Genomic DNA, 15,357 nt, shown 5'->3' on the forward strand with positions numbered 1-15,357 from the left:
CTCTGATACTCGATCCTCCCGAACTTAACGACCTCCGTGATCAAACACATCTGGATCTGCACATGAAGTGTAGGGTGTAGCATGAGTAAAACCAACTCAGCAAGTAACAGAAATAAATAAGGAACAGAGAAGTAGTGACGAGCTATACAGTACAGTTCATTTTAAAAGTTTTCAGTAAAGAGTGGACATGCTTTCAAATCCTGTGGTATAAGTCAAATCAGTTCACGCTCATGTAAAACAGATATAAATCTTCCAAAAATTTCATAACAACAATAGATAACAACTAAATGCAACAATAAATAAAAGCAAGTACAGCCTCTCAAGGCAGCAGCCACTCAACCCATCTCAACAGCTCACACTCTTGGCTCTCAACCCTCAATACACACTCTCAATAGGTACCTGTGCTCACTGGAGGTGTTCAGAATCATGAGGGGCTCCTAGAGCCCAAGCGCTAATCTGCACGGACAACTCACGTATCGCACGGATAACTTACATGCTATAATATCATACTCACGTGCTGCAGGATAACTCACGTGCCATAGTATAAACATAAGGATCCGCACGGACAACTCACGTGCCATATAACAATACCTCACAACCAGGCCCTCGGCCTTACTCAGTCATGAACCTCTACAGTCTCACAACTCTCAATAAAGAAAGGGAAAAACATCCCAAATCAAAGTGTTACAGTATATCATCCGAGAAAACAAATAACAGAGACTGAGGTAAACATGTACAGAAATCACTATGACTGAGTATAACTACCATGAGAATGAATATAGCCTAAGCATGATTTCTAACATGAAAGCAGTCAAGTTCTAGTAGAGAGGAATGCATATAAACACAATTAAAGGCTATTAGACTTCGCAATCTCCCGGGACGGACCAAGTCTCAATCCCTCATGGCGTACACCCACATGCCCGTCACCTGGCATGGGTGCCACCTCCAAACAGTCATATCATACCAAACTACGGGTTTCATACCCTAAAAACCAGATTTAAAACTGTTACTTACCTCAACAGCGTAGAACTCCTACTCCGGAATGCTCTTTCCTCTTAAACCGGCCTCCAAATGACCCGAATCTAGCAACGAGCAATAAAATACAATCAATATGAGATAAAGGAATGAATCCCACACGAAAACTACCAATTTAGACCACAAACCCAAAATTGGCCCAAACCCGACCCCGGCCCACGTCTCAAAATCCGACAAAAGTTACAAAACTTGAAAGCTCATTCACTCACGAGTCCCTACATACGAAATTTATCAAAATCCGACATCATTTGGTCCCTCAAATCCTTAAATTAAACTCGCCAAAATCCCAAGCCCTAACCCCTCATTTTCATCCCTAATTTCCACTACTTAAATGATTAAACAACGGAAAATCACCATAAATAGGAGTATTAGAGCTCAAGAAACTTACCTCAATGAAAACCCCCTAACTCTCTCTTCAAAATCACTCCAAAAGATCCAAAAACCGACTTGAAAATGGTGGTAATGGGAAAAATTCGCGAAGTCTTCTATTTAAAGTTTCTGCCTAGGCTTTTCGCACTTGTGGCTCAGAATGCGCACATGCGGAAAATCACTTAAATCACCAACTCTGCGCCTGCACTCCCCATCCGCATCTGCGACCTCGCAGGTGCGGAAAAGACCTCGCACTTGCGGCCACTGCCTGACCTCCTCTCTTTCACTTCTGCGGGCACCTACCTGCTTCTGCGGGCTCGCATATGCGCACACCCACTCGCACCTGCGGTTCTCCCCAGTCCAACACACTCTCGCACCTGCGTCAGTCCCACCGCACCTGCGGCGTCGCATCTGCGGCCCTACCCTCGCAGGTGCAATTACGCAAGCAACAGCCAACTTCAGAATCACTCAACCAAGCATACCAACAAGTCCTATAACCCCATAAAAACTTAGTCGAACCTTCGAATCACTCAAAACAACATAAAAACACCAAATTACCCTCGGATTCAAGCCTAAGAACTTCTAAACTTCCAAATTCCACAAACGATGCCGAGACCTACCAAACCACGTCCGATTGACCGCAAATTTTTCACACAAGTCATATTCAACAAACGGACCTACTCCAACTTTCGGAATTCCATTCTGACCCCGATATCAAATTTTCCACTGCCGACCAAAATCGCCAAATTTTTAACTTTTGCCAACTCAAGCCTAATTCTACTACGGACCTCCAAATCATATTCCGGATGCACTCCTAAGTCCAAAATCACCTAACAAAGCCAATGGAACTATCAGAATTCAAATCCGAGATCGTTTACATATAAGTCAATATCCGGTTGACTTTTCTAACTTAAGCTTCTACTTTAGAGACTAAGTGTCTCAATCCACTCTGAAACTACTCCGGACCCGAACCAACTAACCCGGTATAAGATAATATAGCTAAAAAGCAAAAAAGGAAGCAGAAATGGGGGAAACAAGGCTATAACTCTCGAGATGACCGACTGGGTCGTTACAGTGCATAAATCTCCACTTGGGGTTGAAATTGGGGACCTTTAGTATGCTTCTTATTGGCCGAAACACTCACTCCTTCCATGGCATGGACTTGCTTTGGAGCTTGAGTTTGATAAAGTTGAGACTTAGCAAGTTGAGTCATGGTAGTGGTTACTTCCGCAATAGCCTGCCCATGGTCTTGCAATTCTTATGAAGATGAATCATGTTGGGATCACCTTGAAGAATATTGGCTCGGGATTGTCAAGCCGAAGATGTCTCTTCCATCTCATCAAGAATCTCACATGCTTCTGCATAAAGTATTGTCAAATTACCTCTAGCAAATTGATTGATCTTATATTGATTTGTGGTATTAATGCCACGGTAGAATGTTTGTTGGATCATGTTGTAGATCATATCATTGTTTGGATACTCCTTCACCATAATACAATATCACTTCCAAATCCCATGCAAAGGTTCAATGGGTTCTTGCTTGAAGGCCAATATTTCATCCCGTAAAGTTGCCATATGCCCGGGGGAGAAGAATTAGAAATGAAGTTTGACGCTAAAACATCCCATGTATGAATAGAATGACTGGGCAAGCGTTCTATCCAATCTAAGACCTTCACTCTTAGTGAAAGGGAAATAGCTTTAACATCAATGCATCTTCCAAAACATGAGTTTGTTTGCTTCCCAAACACAAGCATTTTGATCAGCGCTCCGGTGAAATAGCCTCGGTACTTGAGAAAAGTGAGAATCAGATTGGTGACTTGGAAGTTGCCTAGCCTAATGGGGGGGGTGGGGGGAGGGCTCACTAGCATACCCTTCATTGGGCAAATTTCGATGTTATGCCACTTGGGGTTGTGGTGGTGGTGGAGGTGGGGGCACATTGCCTTGTTGCCAACAGCCTGGCTATTTGGTTATGGAACATGGGGTACTTCATAAAGTTGTTCATCATCGCCATCCACATCTCCCAATGGTAAATTTCCAAACTCGTTATTTGCCATTGGAAACCTACAATCACTTCAACAAGTTAGAATCACGAAAGTAAAAGAAGATACTCAAGAAACAAACTCAAGTATATAGCTAACACCGTAGACTCTCCGGCAACGGTGCCAAAAAATAATCACGTCCAAGACACACCCCAATAAAGGGATATGAAACGGTTGTTAGCAATATAAATTACCCAGCTAGAGTCGCGGTCGAACCTCAAGGAGCTTATAAGGGTGTTAAGGTAAACACGGCAACTAGATGTAACTTAATTTATCTTTCAAACAAAAAGTGGTGTATCGAATCTATTGATTAAACTAAGATGATTCTAAGAAATAAAATAATAAACACTTAATATGAAATATTGCTAAGAAGTTGCAACAAATGGAGAAAAGCCTAGAGTTGTAGTTCTAACCTAGATGTAAACCTAATGGGTAAAGTCAATTATGCTTGCTTGTTAGATCGGGTTTGTTATGACTCTCAAAATATAATTACTCACTCAATATCTCTCGATTAAAGAGTGATTATGCCCAATTTAGCTTTCACAAGTCTAAATAGGTAGCTATAAGTGCAATTGATTGTGAGTCAAAGTTGGATTATCACTATCTTTAGTCCAAATCCATTAATAAAACTAATCAATAAACCAGCTTAATTCCTTGTTAGCCAAATTTTCCTAGACTTAATTCCTTTTCTCAATTAAGAACAAGGTCAAAAAGGCATGAATCAATATTTGCAACCATTAATTCAAACTTTAAACCAAAAACAAGGCTAAATAACACTTAACTCAATCATACAAGCATAATATTAATGACTCACAAAATTTACACACTAGGGTTGGATTAAAATTCTAGATAAAAACCTAGCTACTCATACTACAAGTCATGGAAAGAGAAAAATAAGATGAAATTAAAGACATAAAATAAAAAATATAAGAAAGAGTGGAAGATCTTCTCCAATTGTAGCTCACATTTTCTCCAAATAGCTAAAAGTAACTAACTCTCAGCTGTTACAGTGAAATAATTCCCTTAGTAAGCTAGAAAGTTAGATTTACAAGTCTCCCGAAATCTCTGACAAAAATACCCTTCGGAGGGTTTGCGGTTGCCAAATGGGTTCTGCAGTCCGTACTTTGCTGGATTGACTTTGCATGCAATTTTAGTGGGTTAAGTTTTGTGGCCTCACCTCAAGCATTGCGGCCGCATATCAGCTTTTGCAGCCACACTATTAGTTCTACGGACCGCATCTGAGGAGGCTTCAGAATCGACCAACTGCTCATTCTTTGATCATTCAAGTTATCAGTGTGAACCATTTTATGGATAAAAGTGTGACCGCACATTTTTTCCTATGGCCCGCACTTTTGCTTAAATTTCTTGAAGCTTCAGTTCTCCTTCTGTAGCCACATTTTTCCTTTTGCGGGCCGCAAATGCTTTGTGGCCGTAGTTGAAATTTTGCGGACCGCACTTTTCTCTGCACTTCACCTCTTCACTGAAATGGCTAGAATTTTCTCCTTTTTGGGTCATTCTTCTTCTAAGGCCTTATATTTTCCATCACACCTGCAATTCAACCATTTTCATTAGAATAAGGGACAAAATAAGCACTTTCAGACTAAAAACTATAGTAAGAAGGCACTAATAAGTAATTAAAATTCACACTTATTAGTACCCAATATTAGGATGATGTATTATATTGCTAGCATAGACACGTCGATTCACACGATATTGTGATGAGACGGCTTAGCCGATCGGGCCAATATCAGACGCCAATAATCTCCCAACCTAAAATGTTAATGCTCGTTTGAAGTTTTTACTACGTTACACTTTCTTATCATGTTTTAACTTGGCATTTTGAATACTCTTGATTTCCTTAATGCTTTCATGTTTCTCTACTTATGTTGGCATTCCATTCCATGTGAGGGCACTTAGCTTACATACAAGTACTATTCCATATGTACTAACGTCCTTTTTACCAGGGACACTGCATCTTTAATGGATGCAGGTGGTACCTCCGCAGGTGGCACATGTTCTCGATAGGTGTGTACCCTCCCTCCAACGGATTTTGGTAAGCCCTACTCTACATCGAGGCCTTATATTGTATTAATCTTGTATATTATTTTTGAGGTATAGTCGGGACCTTGTCACCGACACTTTCATATTTTCTCATGTTGGCCTAGAGATTCCGTAGACACATTGTTGGTCGTGTATGTATGGGAGATTATTGATGTTGCTCTGTCATTTACTTTCGCTCATAACCCATGGTCTTGTATCATTTTGTTATCTATAAATGAAACCCTTTAATGAACGAAAAATTAGTATTTCTCATTCCCATTTTCTTGGTTGATAAATATATGTTATTCCTTCGTAAACCATTCATGGATACAAGTAGATAGTAGACACCAAGTAGGCTTGATTGACTGTTGAGCATCGGTCCCGCTCCCCTAGCACTACTAAAAAAACTGGCTAATTGCGTCCAGGAAAACCGACCGAAATCGGTCAGAAATTGAGAAAAGGCGACCAATTTCTGATCGCTTTTATTTAGTCGGAAAAATGATGGTCGCTAAGGTGTTTCAACCGAAATCGGTCGGAAATTTCAATGCGTTGACTGACAGTCAAACTACATTTACCAACCGAAATCGGTCGGTATTAATTAATTTTTTTATTATTTAATTTTTAAAATACCGACCGAAATCGGTCAGAATTAATTAAATATTTTTTTATATATTTTTCAAAATACTGACCGAAATCGGTCGGTATTAATTATTTTTTTCATTTAATTTTCAAAAAACAGACCGAAATCGGTCGGTATTAATTAAATTTTTTTTTTATTTAATTTTCAAAATACCGACCGAAATCGGTCGGAATTTTAAATATATAATAATTTTAAAAATCTTCCAGATATATATATTTTTGTATCGCATGTATACTTCCCAACCCGAGATATCATAGCACCACAATATTATATCTTATTACAATATTACTAATTAGTACTAGTATATATTATCATTATTATTTTATTAAATTCTAATTCTAAATATAGAATATTAAATCTTATTACTAAACACTAATTACAACCCTTCCTATATTTGCTTATTTTTTGTTAGTCCACAACCGTTGGACTCTATGCATCAAAGCTCAATTTGTAAGATGAAAAAGCTCACATCTTTCAGCAGATGTGGGACAAGAGTATTTCCCAATTTCCGAACGAAATCGATCGGACTTTTTGAAAAATTTTAATAAAAAATTATTTTCCCATTTCAGCCGATGCGGGACAAGAAAATAATTTCAAATTCCGACCGAAATCGGTCAGAATTTTTGAAAAATTTTAATAAAAAAATATTTTCCCATGAAAAAACCCACTACTTCTCTTCCCATGGAATATTTATTTACTAATCTATCTATTTTATTATTTGTTTGTTTCTTTCTTTTTTATGAAAAAAAGAGTGCATTAAATAAGAATTCATAAATTAATAAAAATTTGTTTCAAGTGAATAAAATTATGATTACATTTTAATGTAAAAATAAGCTTAGTTATTTTTTTTTAAATTTCATTTATAAACCTGAAATAACACATTAATTGTTTTATATAAAAAAATATATTAACTAACCAGAATTAAATATATCGTACATTGGTTAAGTAATTGGTATATAAGCTTTATATATATATATATATATATATATATATATATATATATATATATATATATATATATATATATATAAGTTTAATCGAATATAATTGAATTTTCAATTGATCCAATTATATTGAGTTGTATCCAATTATATTAAGTTGTATTAATATAATTTAATTCAATTATAGTAAGTTTTAATCGAACATAATTGAATTTTCAATTGATCCACCGATCAAGCATTCATGTATATATATATATATATATATATATATATATATATATATATATATATATATATATATATATATATATATATATATATATAAAGCTTATTTTTCAAGTGTATAGTATATAAGCTATATTCGATATAACATTAGCTATATTAAGATGTGTGTGTGTGTGTATATATATATATATATATATTATACTATATGTACATCTTATATAAGTTATATACTATACACTTAGTGTATATATATACTATACTATATGTACATCTTATATAACTTATAACTTATATACTATACACTTAGTGTGTGTGTGTGTGTGTGTGTGTGTGTGTGTGTGTGTGTATATATATATATATATATATATTGTTGGAAATTTGGAAAAATTTTAATAAAAAATTATTTTTGTACATTATATACAAGTATGACTAGGTGTTGATAAAATATTGTCTAATTTCCGACCGAAATCGGTCGAAATTTTTATTGTTTTGCTGTAGGATCACTATTTCCGTTGTCAGAAGTATTTTTGTTGACTTTTGCGACCAATTTAGCAATTTTCGATCAATTTCGATCGAGTTTTTTTCTGATCGATTTCGGTCGGTATGCCTTGAACGAAATAAGTCAGTTTACTAGTGTGTAGGTCGGGGCGTGACATGGGTGCACCGAAAACTGTATCACAACATTTTGTTCGTAACATGGAAATGCTCGCAGCTCCTATCCCGACAAGATTCTGAATAATGATGCCTCGAATTGATCGAGAATCATCCGTGGGTTCGGTAAAGAGGATTAGAAAAAAGAGCAACCGAAGATTATTAAGACGCGTCAATTCTACAAGCTCAAGTTGGCTGAGGAACAAACGACATCGGCTGATAAAAAATTGAAATTAGCTGAAAGAAGAATGTTCTAGCAAACAAAGATTATCTATCAGGTGACGATATTGAATGAAATTTCTATGATTTTGTAGTGTATGATATTTTATTTGAATATGAAAAATAATAACATTATCAAAATTGTTGGATACCATAAATTTTCATAATATGCCATACTTCTTTATAAAACATTTGAACAACAAAATATAAAATAAAACACAAAACACAAAAATCTGCTGAAATGATAACTAATAATGTGCCGATGCCAACATAGTGCATACAAACGACACAGACATTCCAAATAACAAACGACAATAATAAACCACATACCAACTTCTCCCTCTGCTTTCCATCTTCATTCAGTTGTTTTTTCAGATGATCTTTCTCATGTTCAATTTCGGCCGACCTATCATTTTGGACGTGTTTTCTTATTTGTTTCGATTCTTTCAATAATGTTCTAAGAAAATCCATGTTGTTTTCGGCTTTTTTGTGCTTCAACTGTTGTTCAAACATCATATTATTTGTGAAGTCGCAGTATCAATGTTAACCGAGGGACTTCTCAATGGCGGGTTTTGGTTCATACATGGCTCATTATGTCACCTAAAAACTTTATTCTACAACATACAACAAGTAATTATCAATGGCCGAGTAAAATCACATATCCTATATAAATATCAATCGACAAAAATTACTCACTTGAAAGTTTGCGACCCCAAAATCTTCGGTCGGGTTTTTTATCAGTCGTTGAAGTCCTCAATTTAAAGTAATATCCATAGTGGCAAATATAGTGTTCTATGGAATGCAACGAACTTTGTGACGCATTTGACAAAACTAATCTAAGATGAAGCTAATTAAGAGAGAAAATGGGAGAAAGGTTGAGGAACATAAGCGAATAAACTCACTGTCTGGGGTATTATAAGGACGGACAAGCATAGCGCATGGTGGGCATGCGCTATACCCTGTCAAACTTAACTAGACGTCCGTTAGCCTGGGACGTTTGGTGAGGAAGGTATAGCGCATGCCTGGCATATGCTATACGTATAATTTTTCCTCCTTTTTCTTCCACGTAATTTTTATTCGTCGAGTTGAATTTTGTACTAGCTACTTTAATTCCAGAGTTGTTGATTATTTGCAGGGATCAAAAAGGCCCAATGTGAATACTATTTTGGGTCTTTCTTCTTGGTTGGATTCATTGCAGTCCCTTCCACTTCTCTTTAATCTTTAGCCATAGTGACCATTGAATTGGATTTACTAATACTAATAAAAGCTGCCTATTTTCTTCATGAATAGGGTCAGCAGTTCAAAAGTGTCCACCTTTTGAATTAGGAAGAAAGCCAGCACTGAATCCATCACCATCTGTTTCCTTTCTGGTACCTACTGATATTTATTAGAGCTGGCTTATCAGTGTACTTGTCTATTTTTTGGAATCCTTTTGTTTCTATTCTCAGTGACCTATATATATGTCCAGATTTCTGAGGCAGTACCTCAGATCTAGTTGCTCTAGCTATCCTGCAAAATTCTAACGTCCATGTTGATGAATTTTCAAGCTTTCCGTGGGACTGCTGAGCAATTGTTTGATTCATTTTCTGTCTCATTTAAGTGTGTAAAAGCTTTGAAAGTGAATTGAATAAGGCATAAATGACAGTATCTAAATCAGGTAGCTCAATATGGAATAGAGAGCAAGATATAGTATTTAAGAATGCCTTGGCAACTTAATTATCCTGAGGATTTTGCAGATAGGCGGGGGAAAATTGCAGCTGATGTTCCAGGGAAAACCTTATAAGAGGTTACGAATCATTATTATGGCCTTTTACTCGATGATTTTAGCTGAATCGAGTCTGGTTGTGTGCCTTTTGCCTTGCTACAACTCTTTTTCTGACAGTTATTCGAGCCATGGTGGTGAATGGTGATGAAAGAACAAGCAAGAAGGCTGATTTCAGGGAGGTTAAATGGTGAGCCAAATGATGGGGATAAATCTACAAGATTGGAACAGGAGCGTTGCAAAGGGATTGCTTGGCCGGAGGATGAGCACAAGTCAATAAATGGAAACACTTGTTAGTTATGGAATGTTAACGACGTTTATTTATCTGTGGTGTGAACTCATAGTGTGTGAAATATTTGCGGATAAGACGTGAGAATGTTGCTATTTCAGTGGCAGTGTGTTGTTGGTCTCCTTTTGGAGCAATTACAACTCATTAAGTCCAGCATCTAAATCAGATGATGGTTGACTTAGATTCACCTTTTCATCCTAAAATAAGTGTTTTAAAAATTCCTGAAACTGCATCTTGTTTTGTAGCAATTCACTTTGTTGGCTGTAAGAACCAAGGTTGCAGTGATAAGTATGGAGAAAATAACTGATGATGCATATTCTTACCGACATCTTCTGCATTCCAGACACAGTTTAACATCTTTCAATTTAGTATTGACAGACTTTTTCTTCATTTGCTTTATCTTTGTTGGTATGCAGATTGTTCCTTCTTGGTTTGGAAAAATATGGAAAAGGTGATTGGCGAAGTATTTCTAGAAACTTTGTTGTGACAAGAACTCCTACACAAGTGGCCAGTCATGCCCAAAATATTTTGTACATTTGAACTCTACGAACAAGGATAGAAGACGATCAAGTATACATGACATTACTAGAGTTCACAATGGAGATATTTCAGTACCCGAATCTCCAATTACTGGCCAAACAACTGGTGGCTTTGCAGTTGGCTTATATGGAGCGACAACCATTGAACAACCTGTAACAGGACCACTTGTTTCTGTCGCTGGTACACCAGTGAATCTTTCTGCACCAACGTACATGCCATACAATGTCATGCAACGCACCTCTGCGCATAGGTGACATGTTGTTTCGAAATGTAAGAGTACAAAGACAAACTGTAGAGGATTGTGTTTATTCATGCTTAGTTGCAAACTTGCAATCTTCTCCACTTGTGCATGAATAATAATTTTGTAATGTCACATAAGTACTATTTTGTGGCTTTCATTTCTGTTGATTTATAAAGTCAGAATAGGACGATAACTGATGATGTTTGCGCAGTTTTTGATGAGGCCAGGACGGCGGGTTTCACTGATTAGCTGAAACTTTTTTGATTTCTTTTGAAGGTACAAAAACTATATTTAATTTCATAGCTTCTCAAAAACAGCTACATCGTTGATATTTTTCTTAATCAAAGAGTTTCTAAGTTTAAAAGAAAATCTGATGCGAGGGATTCAAAGAGCATAATATTTTAATTTTCTTTCAGCTATTTTTCTTTCAGCTATTTTTCTTTCATGCATAAAAAAAAAACACGTCCTTCAACAACAACAACAAGAAGCTCTAACGTCTCTATGATATCATTCACCGGACCTCCGGCGACCACCGAACCAGGTAAGACCCCCACCCCAGCCCACCACCACCCACCCCACCCCTGTCTTCCTTTCCTCTCTCCTGCTTTCTTCTTCTTCCCCGTTACTCCCCTACCCCCTTTTTTTTTTTTGCTTTTCAGATCTGCCCCATTTTTTATATTTTCCTTTCCCTTTTCTTCTTCTCCTTTCTTTCTCTCCCATATACCTCGTCTCTTCCACCCCCGTCCCCCTATTTTTTGGCGCACTGATCTAGCCTAGCGGCGGTGGCGGTGGCGGCTAAGATAATTTTCCGGCGAGCCTCGGGCAAAGCGGGCGAGAACTTCCAAAACATAGTTGTTGTGGACAACACCTTTCACGGCACTCGGGGTGACTTCAGTTTCTATTTTTCTTGCTTTGAATGTACTATTCTGCTCGCGGGAGTTGGTACCTCCCGTTTTCCAATTTTTCTTTGTTGTGTGAGTTAAATTGCTGGCATCTTACCTCATACTAGTTTATTTACCGTATTAGTGTGCCTGTTGTTGCAACTTATATTCTTCTGGTTTGGTCTGTTGACTTGTGTGATAGTGATTCCCCTTACTCTGTCGTAGGTATAGTGGCTGTAGTCTGGGATGGTCGAGTGAGGTCATGTCCTCGGGGGGAACGGGGGTGGGGCGGGGAGGTAGGGCAGGGTTTAGGGGGTGGGGCGGGAGGCAAGGGAGGTAAAGGGAACAAGGGTGTCTATAGATTGAGAATTGGGTCATGGAACGTAGGTACATTGACGGATAAATCTATAGAGCTGATGAAGATCCTCCAGAAGAGGAGGGTCAATATAGCGTGTGTCCAGGAGACAAGGTGGGTAGGGTCGAGGGCGAGGGACGTGGACGGGTATAAACTTTGGTACTCAAGAGTCCAGAAAGGTAAGAATGGAGTGGGCATCTTGGTGGATAGGGAACTTATGGAGTCTGTAGTTGAGGTTAGACGAGTGAATGATAGATTGATGATTATTAAGTTGGTAGTTGGAGAGTGCACCCTAAACATTGTTAGCGCCTATGCGCCGCATGTGGGCCTAGATGAGGAGGTTAAACGGCGCTTCTGGTAAGGGTTAGATGAGATTGTGCGCCAGGTTCCGCCTGCTGAGAAGCTATTCATATGAGGGAATTTCAATGGGCATATTGGGTCGACCGTAGGTGGTTATGGCGAGGTGCATAGAGACTTCAGTTTTGGGGAGAGGAACGGAGGAGGTACATCGTTGTTGGACTTCGCTAAGGCTTTTGGGTTAGTGATTGCGAACTCTAGCTTTCGAAAGAGGGAGGGGCATTTGGTTACTTTTCAAAAAGCGGTGGCAAAGACCCAGATTGACTATCTCCTCCTCAGGAGGTGTGACAGAGGGTTGTGCAAGGATTGTAAGGTGATTCCGGGTGAGATACTCGCGACGCAGCATAGGCTCTTGGTGATGGACGTTGGTATTATGTTAAAGAGGAGGAAAAGGTCTACTCGAAAAAGACCGAGAATCAGGTGGGGAGCCTTAACTAAGGAAAAAGCCCAAGTGTTTGAGGGGCGGTTGTCGGCTATGGGAGCTTAGAGGAGCAGTGGTGACACGAGCACTATGTGGTCAGCGACAGCAGACTGTATTAGGGAGGCTGCGAGAGAGGTGTTAGGGTCTCGACGGGCGTCTCTGGTGGGCACAAAGGAGACTGGTTGTGGAATGAAGTGGTCCAAGGTACAGTGGAAGCAAAGAAGGCGGCGTACCTAAAGTTAGTGGGGAGCATAGGTAAGGAGGAGAGGCGAGTGTGCATGGAGAGGTATAAGGCAGCTAGGAAGGAGGCTAAGGTGGTGGTCACAGAGGCTAAGACTGTGGCTTATGGTCGTATGTACGAGGAATTGGGGAAAAAGGTGGGGAGAAGTTATTCTGGCTGGCCAAGTTGAGAGAGAAGAAGGCTCGGGATTTGGACCAAGTGAGATGCATCAAGGACGAAGATGGTAGAGTATTGATGGAAGATGCCCAGATTAATAGGAAATGGCAAACTTACTTTCATAAACTTCTAAATGAAGAAGGGGATCGGGATATTGTGCTAGGCGAATTGGAGCATTCCGAGAGTCACCGTGACTTTGGGTACTGCAGGCGTATCGAGGTTGAGGAGGTCGTGGGAGCTATGCGTAAGATGAGTAGGGGCATAGCAACCGGGCCAGACGAGATTGCGGTGGAATTATGGAAGTGTGTGGGGAAAGCAGGTTTGGAGTGGTTGACTAGGTTGTTTAATATTATTTTTAAGGGGAAGAGGATACCGGATGAGTAGAGGTGGAGTACGGTGGTTCCATTGTATAAGAACAAAGGTGATATCCAGAGTTGTAACAATTATAGGGGTATCAAATTACTGAGTCATACCATGAAAGTATGGGAGATGGTGGTTGAAGCGAGGGTGAGGATGACAGTGTCTGTATCCGACAACCAGTTTGGGTTCATGTCGGGTCGTTCGACTACAGAAGCTATACACCTTGTTAGAAGGTTGGTGAAACTATACAGAGAGAGGAAGAAGGATCTGCACATGGTGTTTATTGACCTAGAGAAAGCGTATGACAAGGTTCCTAGAGAAATTCTCTGGAGATGCCTGGAGGCAAAAAGTGTGTCGGTTCCCTACATTATGGCGATTAAGGACATGTATGATGGGGCTAAGACTCGGGTTAGGACAGTAGGAGGCGACTTTGAGCATTTTCTGGTTGTAATGGGGTTACACCAAGGTTCTTCGCAGTCCGTTATTATTCGCCTTGGTGATGGACGCGTTAACACACCATATTCAAGGGGATGTGCCATGGTGCATGGTAGTCGCCGATGACATAATTCTGATTGATGAGTCGCGAGCCGGTGTTAACGAGAGGTTGGAGGTTTGGAGACAGGCTCTTGAGTCTAAGGGTTTCAAGCTGAGCTGGACGAAGACAGAATACCTGGAGTGTAAGTTCAGCGCTGAGCCAGAGAAAGTGGGCGTGGATGTGAGGCTTGTTTCGCAGGTCACCCCGAGTAGAGGCAGCTTCAAGTACCTTGGTTCGGTTATCGAGGGGGGAGGGGAGATCGACGAGGATGTCACACACCGTATTGGGGTAAGATGGAGGAAGTGGAGGTTAGCATCTGGAGTCCTGTGTGACAAGAGAGTGCCACCGATACTCAAAGGTAAGTTTTATAAAGCGGTGGTTAGACCTGTCATTATGTATGGGGCTGAGTGTTGACCCGTTAAGAACTCACATATCCAGAAGATGAAAGTAGCATAAATGAGGATGTTGCGGTGGATGTGCGGGCACACTAGGATATATAAGATTAGGAATGATGATATTCGGGAGAAGGTGCATGTAGCTCCCATTGATGACAAGTTGCGGGGAGCGAGACTTAGATGGTTTGAACATGCTCATAAGAGAAGCCCAGATGCTCTGATACGGAGGTGTGAGCAGCTGGTTGCGGAGGGCACGAGAAGAGGTAGAGGACGACCTAAGAAGTATTGGGGAGAGGTGATCAGGCAGGATATGGCGAGACTCCAGATTTTCGAGGACATGACACTTGATATGAAGATGTGGAGGTCGAGAATTAGCGTTGTAGGTTAGGAGGTAGTTGAGTCGTGCCTTACTTCGTACCATTGTGGGACTAGCCATGTAGGATTTTTGTCTAAGATAGCTAGTGGCAATGTTGTGGCTTACTATTTTCGCTTTTCAGTGCATGTCCTATTTACTAGCTATCGCTTTTGCTTTGCATCTTTCTTCTAGATTTCATGGTGTTCCTATTTTTCTTATGATTGTTGTGGTGATACTAATATTTACTAATATTGTCTCCCTTTGCTTTGCATCTTTCTTCTTGATTTCATGGTGTTCCTATTTAATATAT

This window comes from Nicotiana tabacum, chromosome 12 (genome assembly GCF_000715075.1).
Source record: "Nicotiana tabacum cultivar K326 chromosome 12, ASM71507v2, whole genome shotgun sequence".
In the NCBI taxonomy this organism is placed as follows: domain Eukaryota; kingdom Viridiplantae; phylum Streptophyta; class Magnoliopsida; order Solanales; family Solanaceae; genus Nicotiana; species Nicotiana tabacum.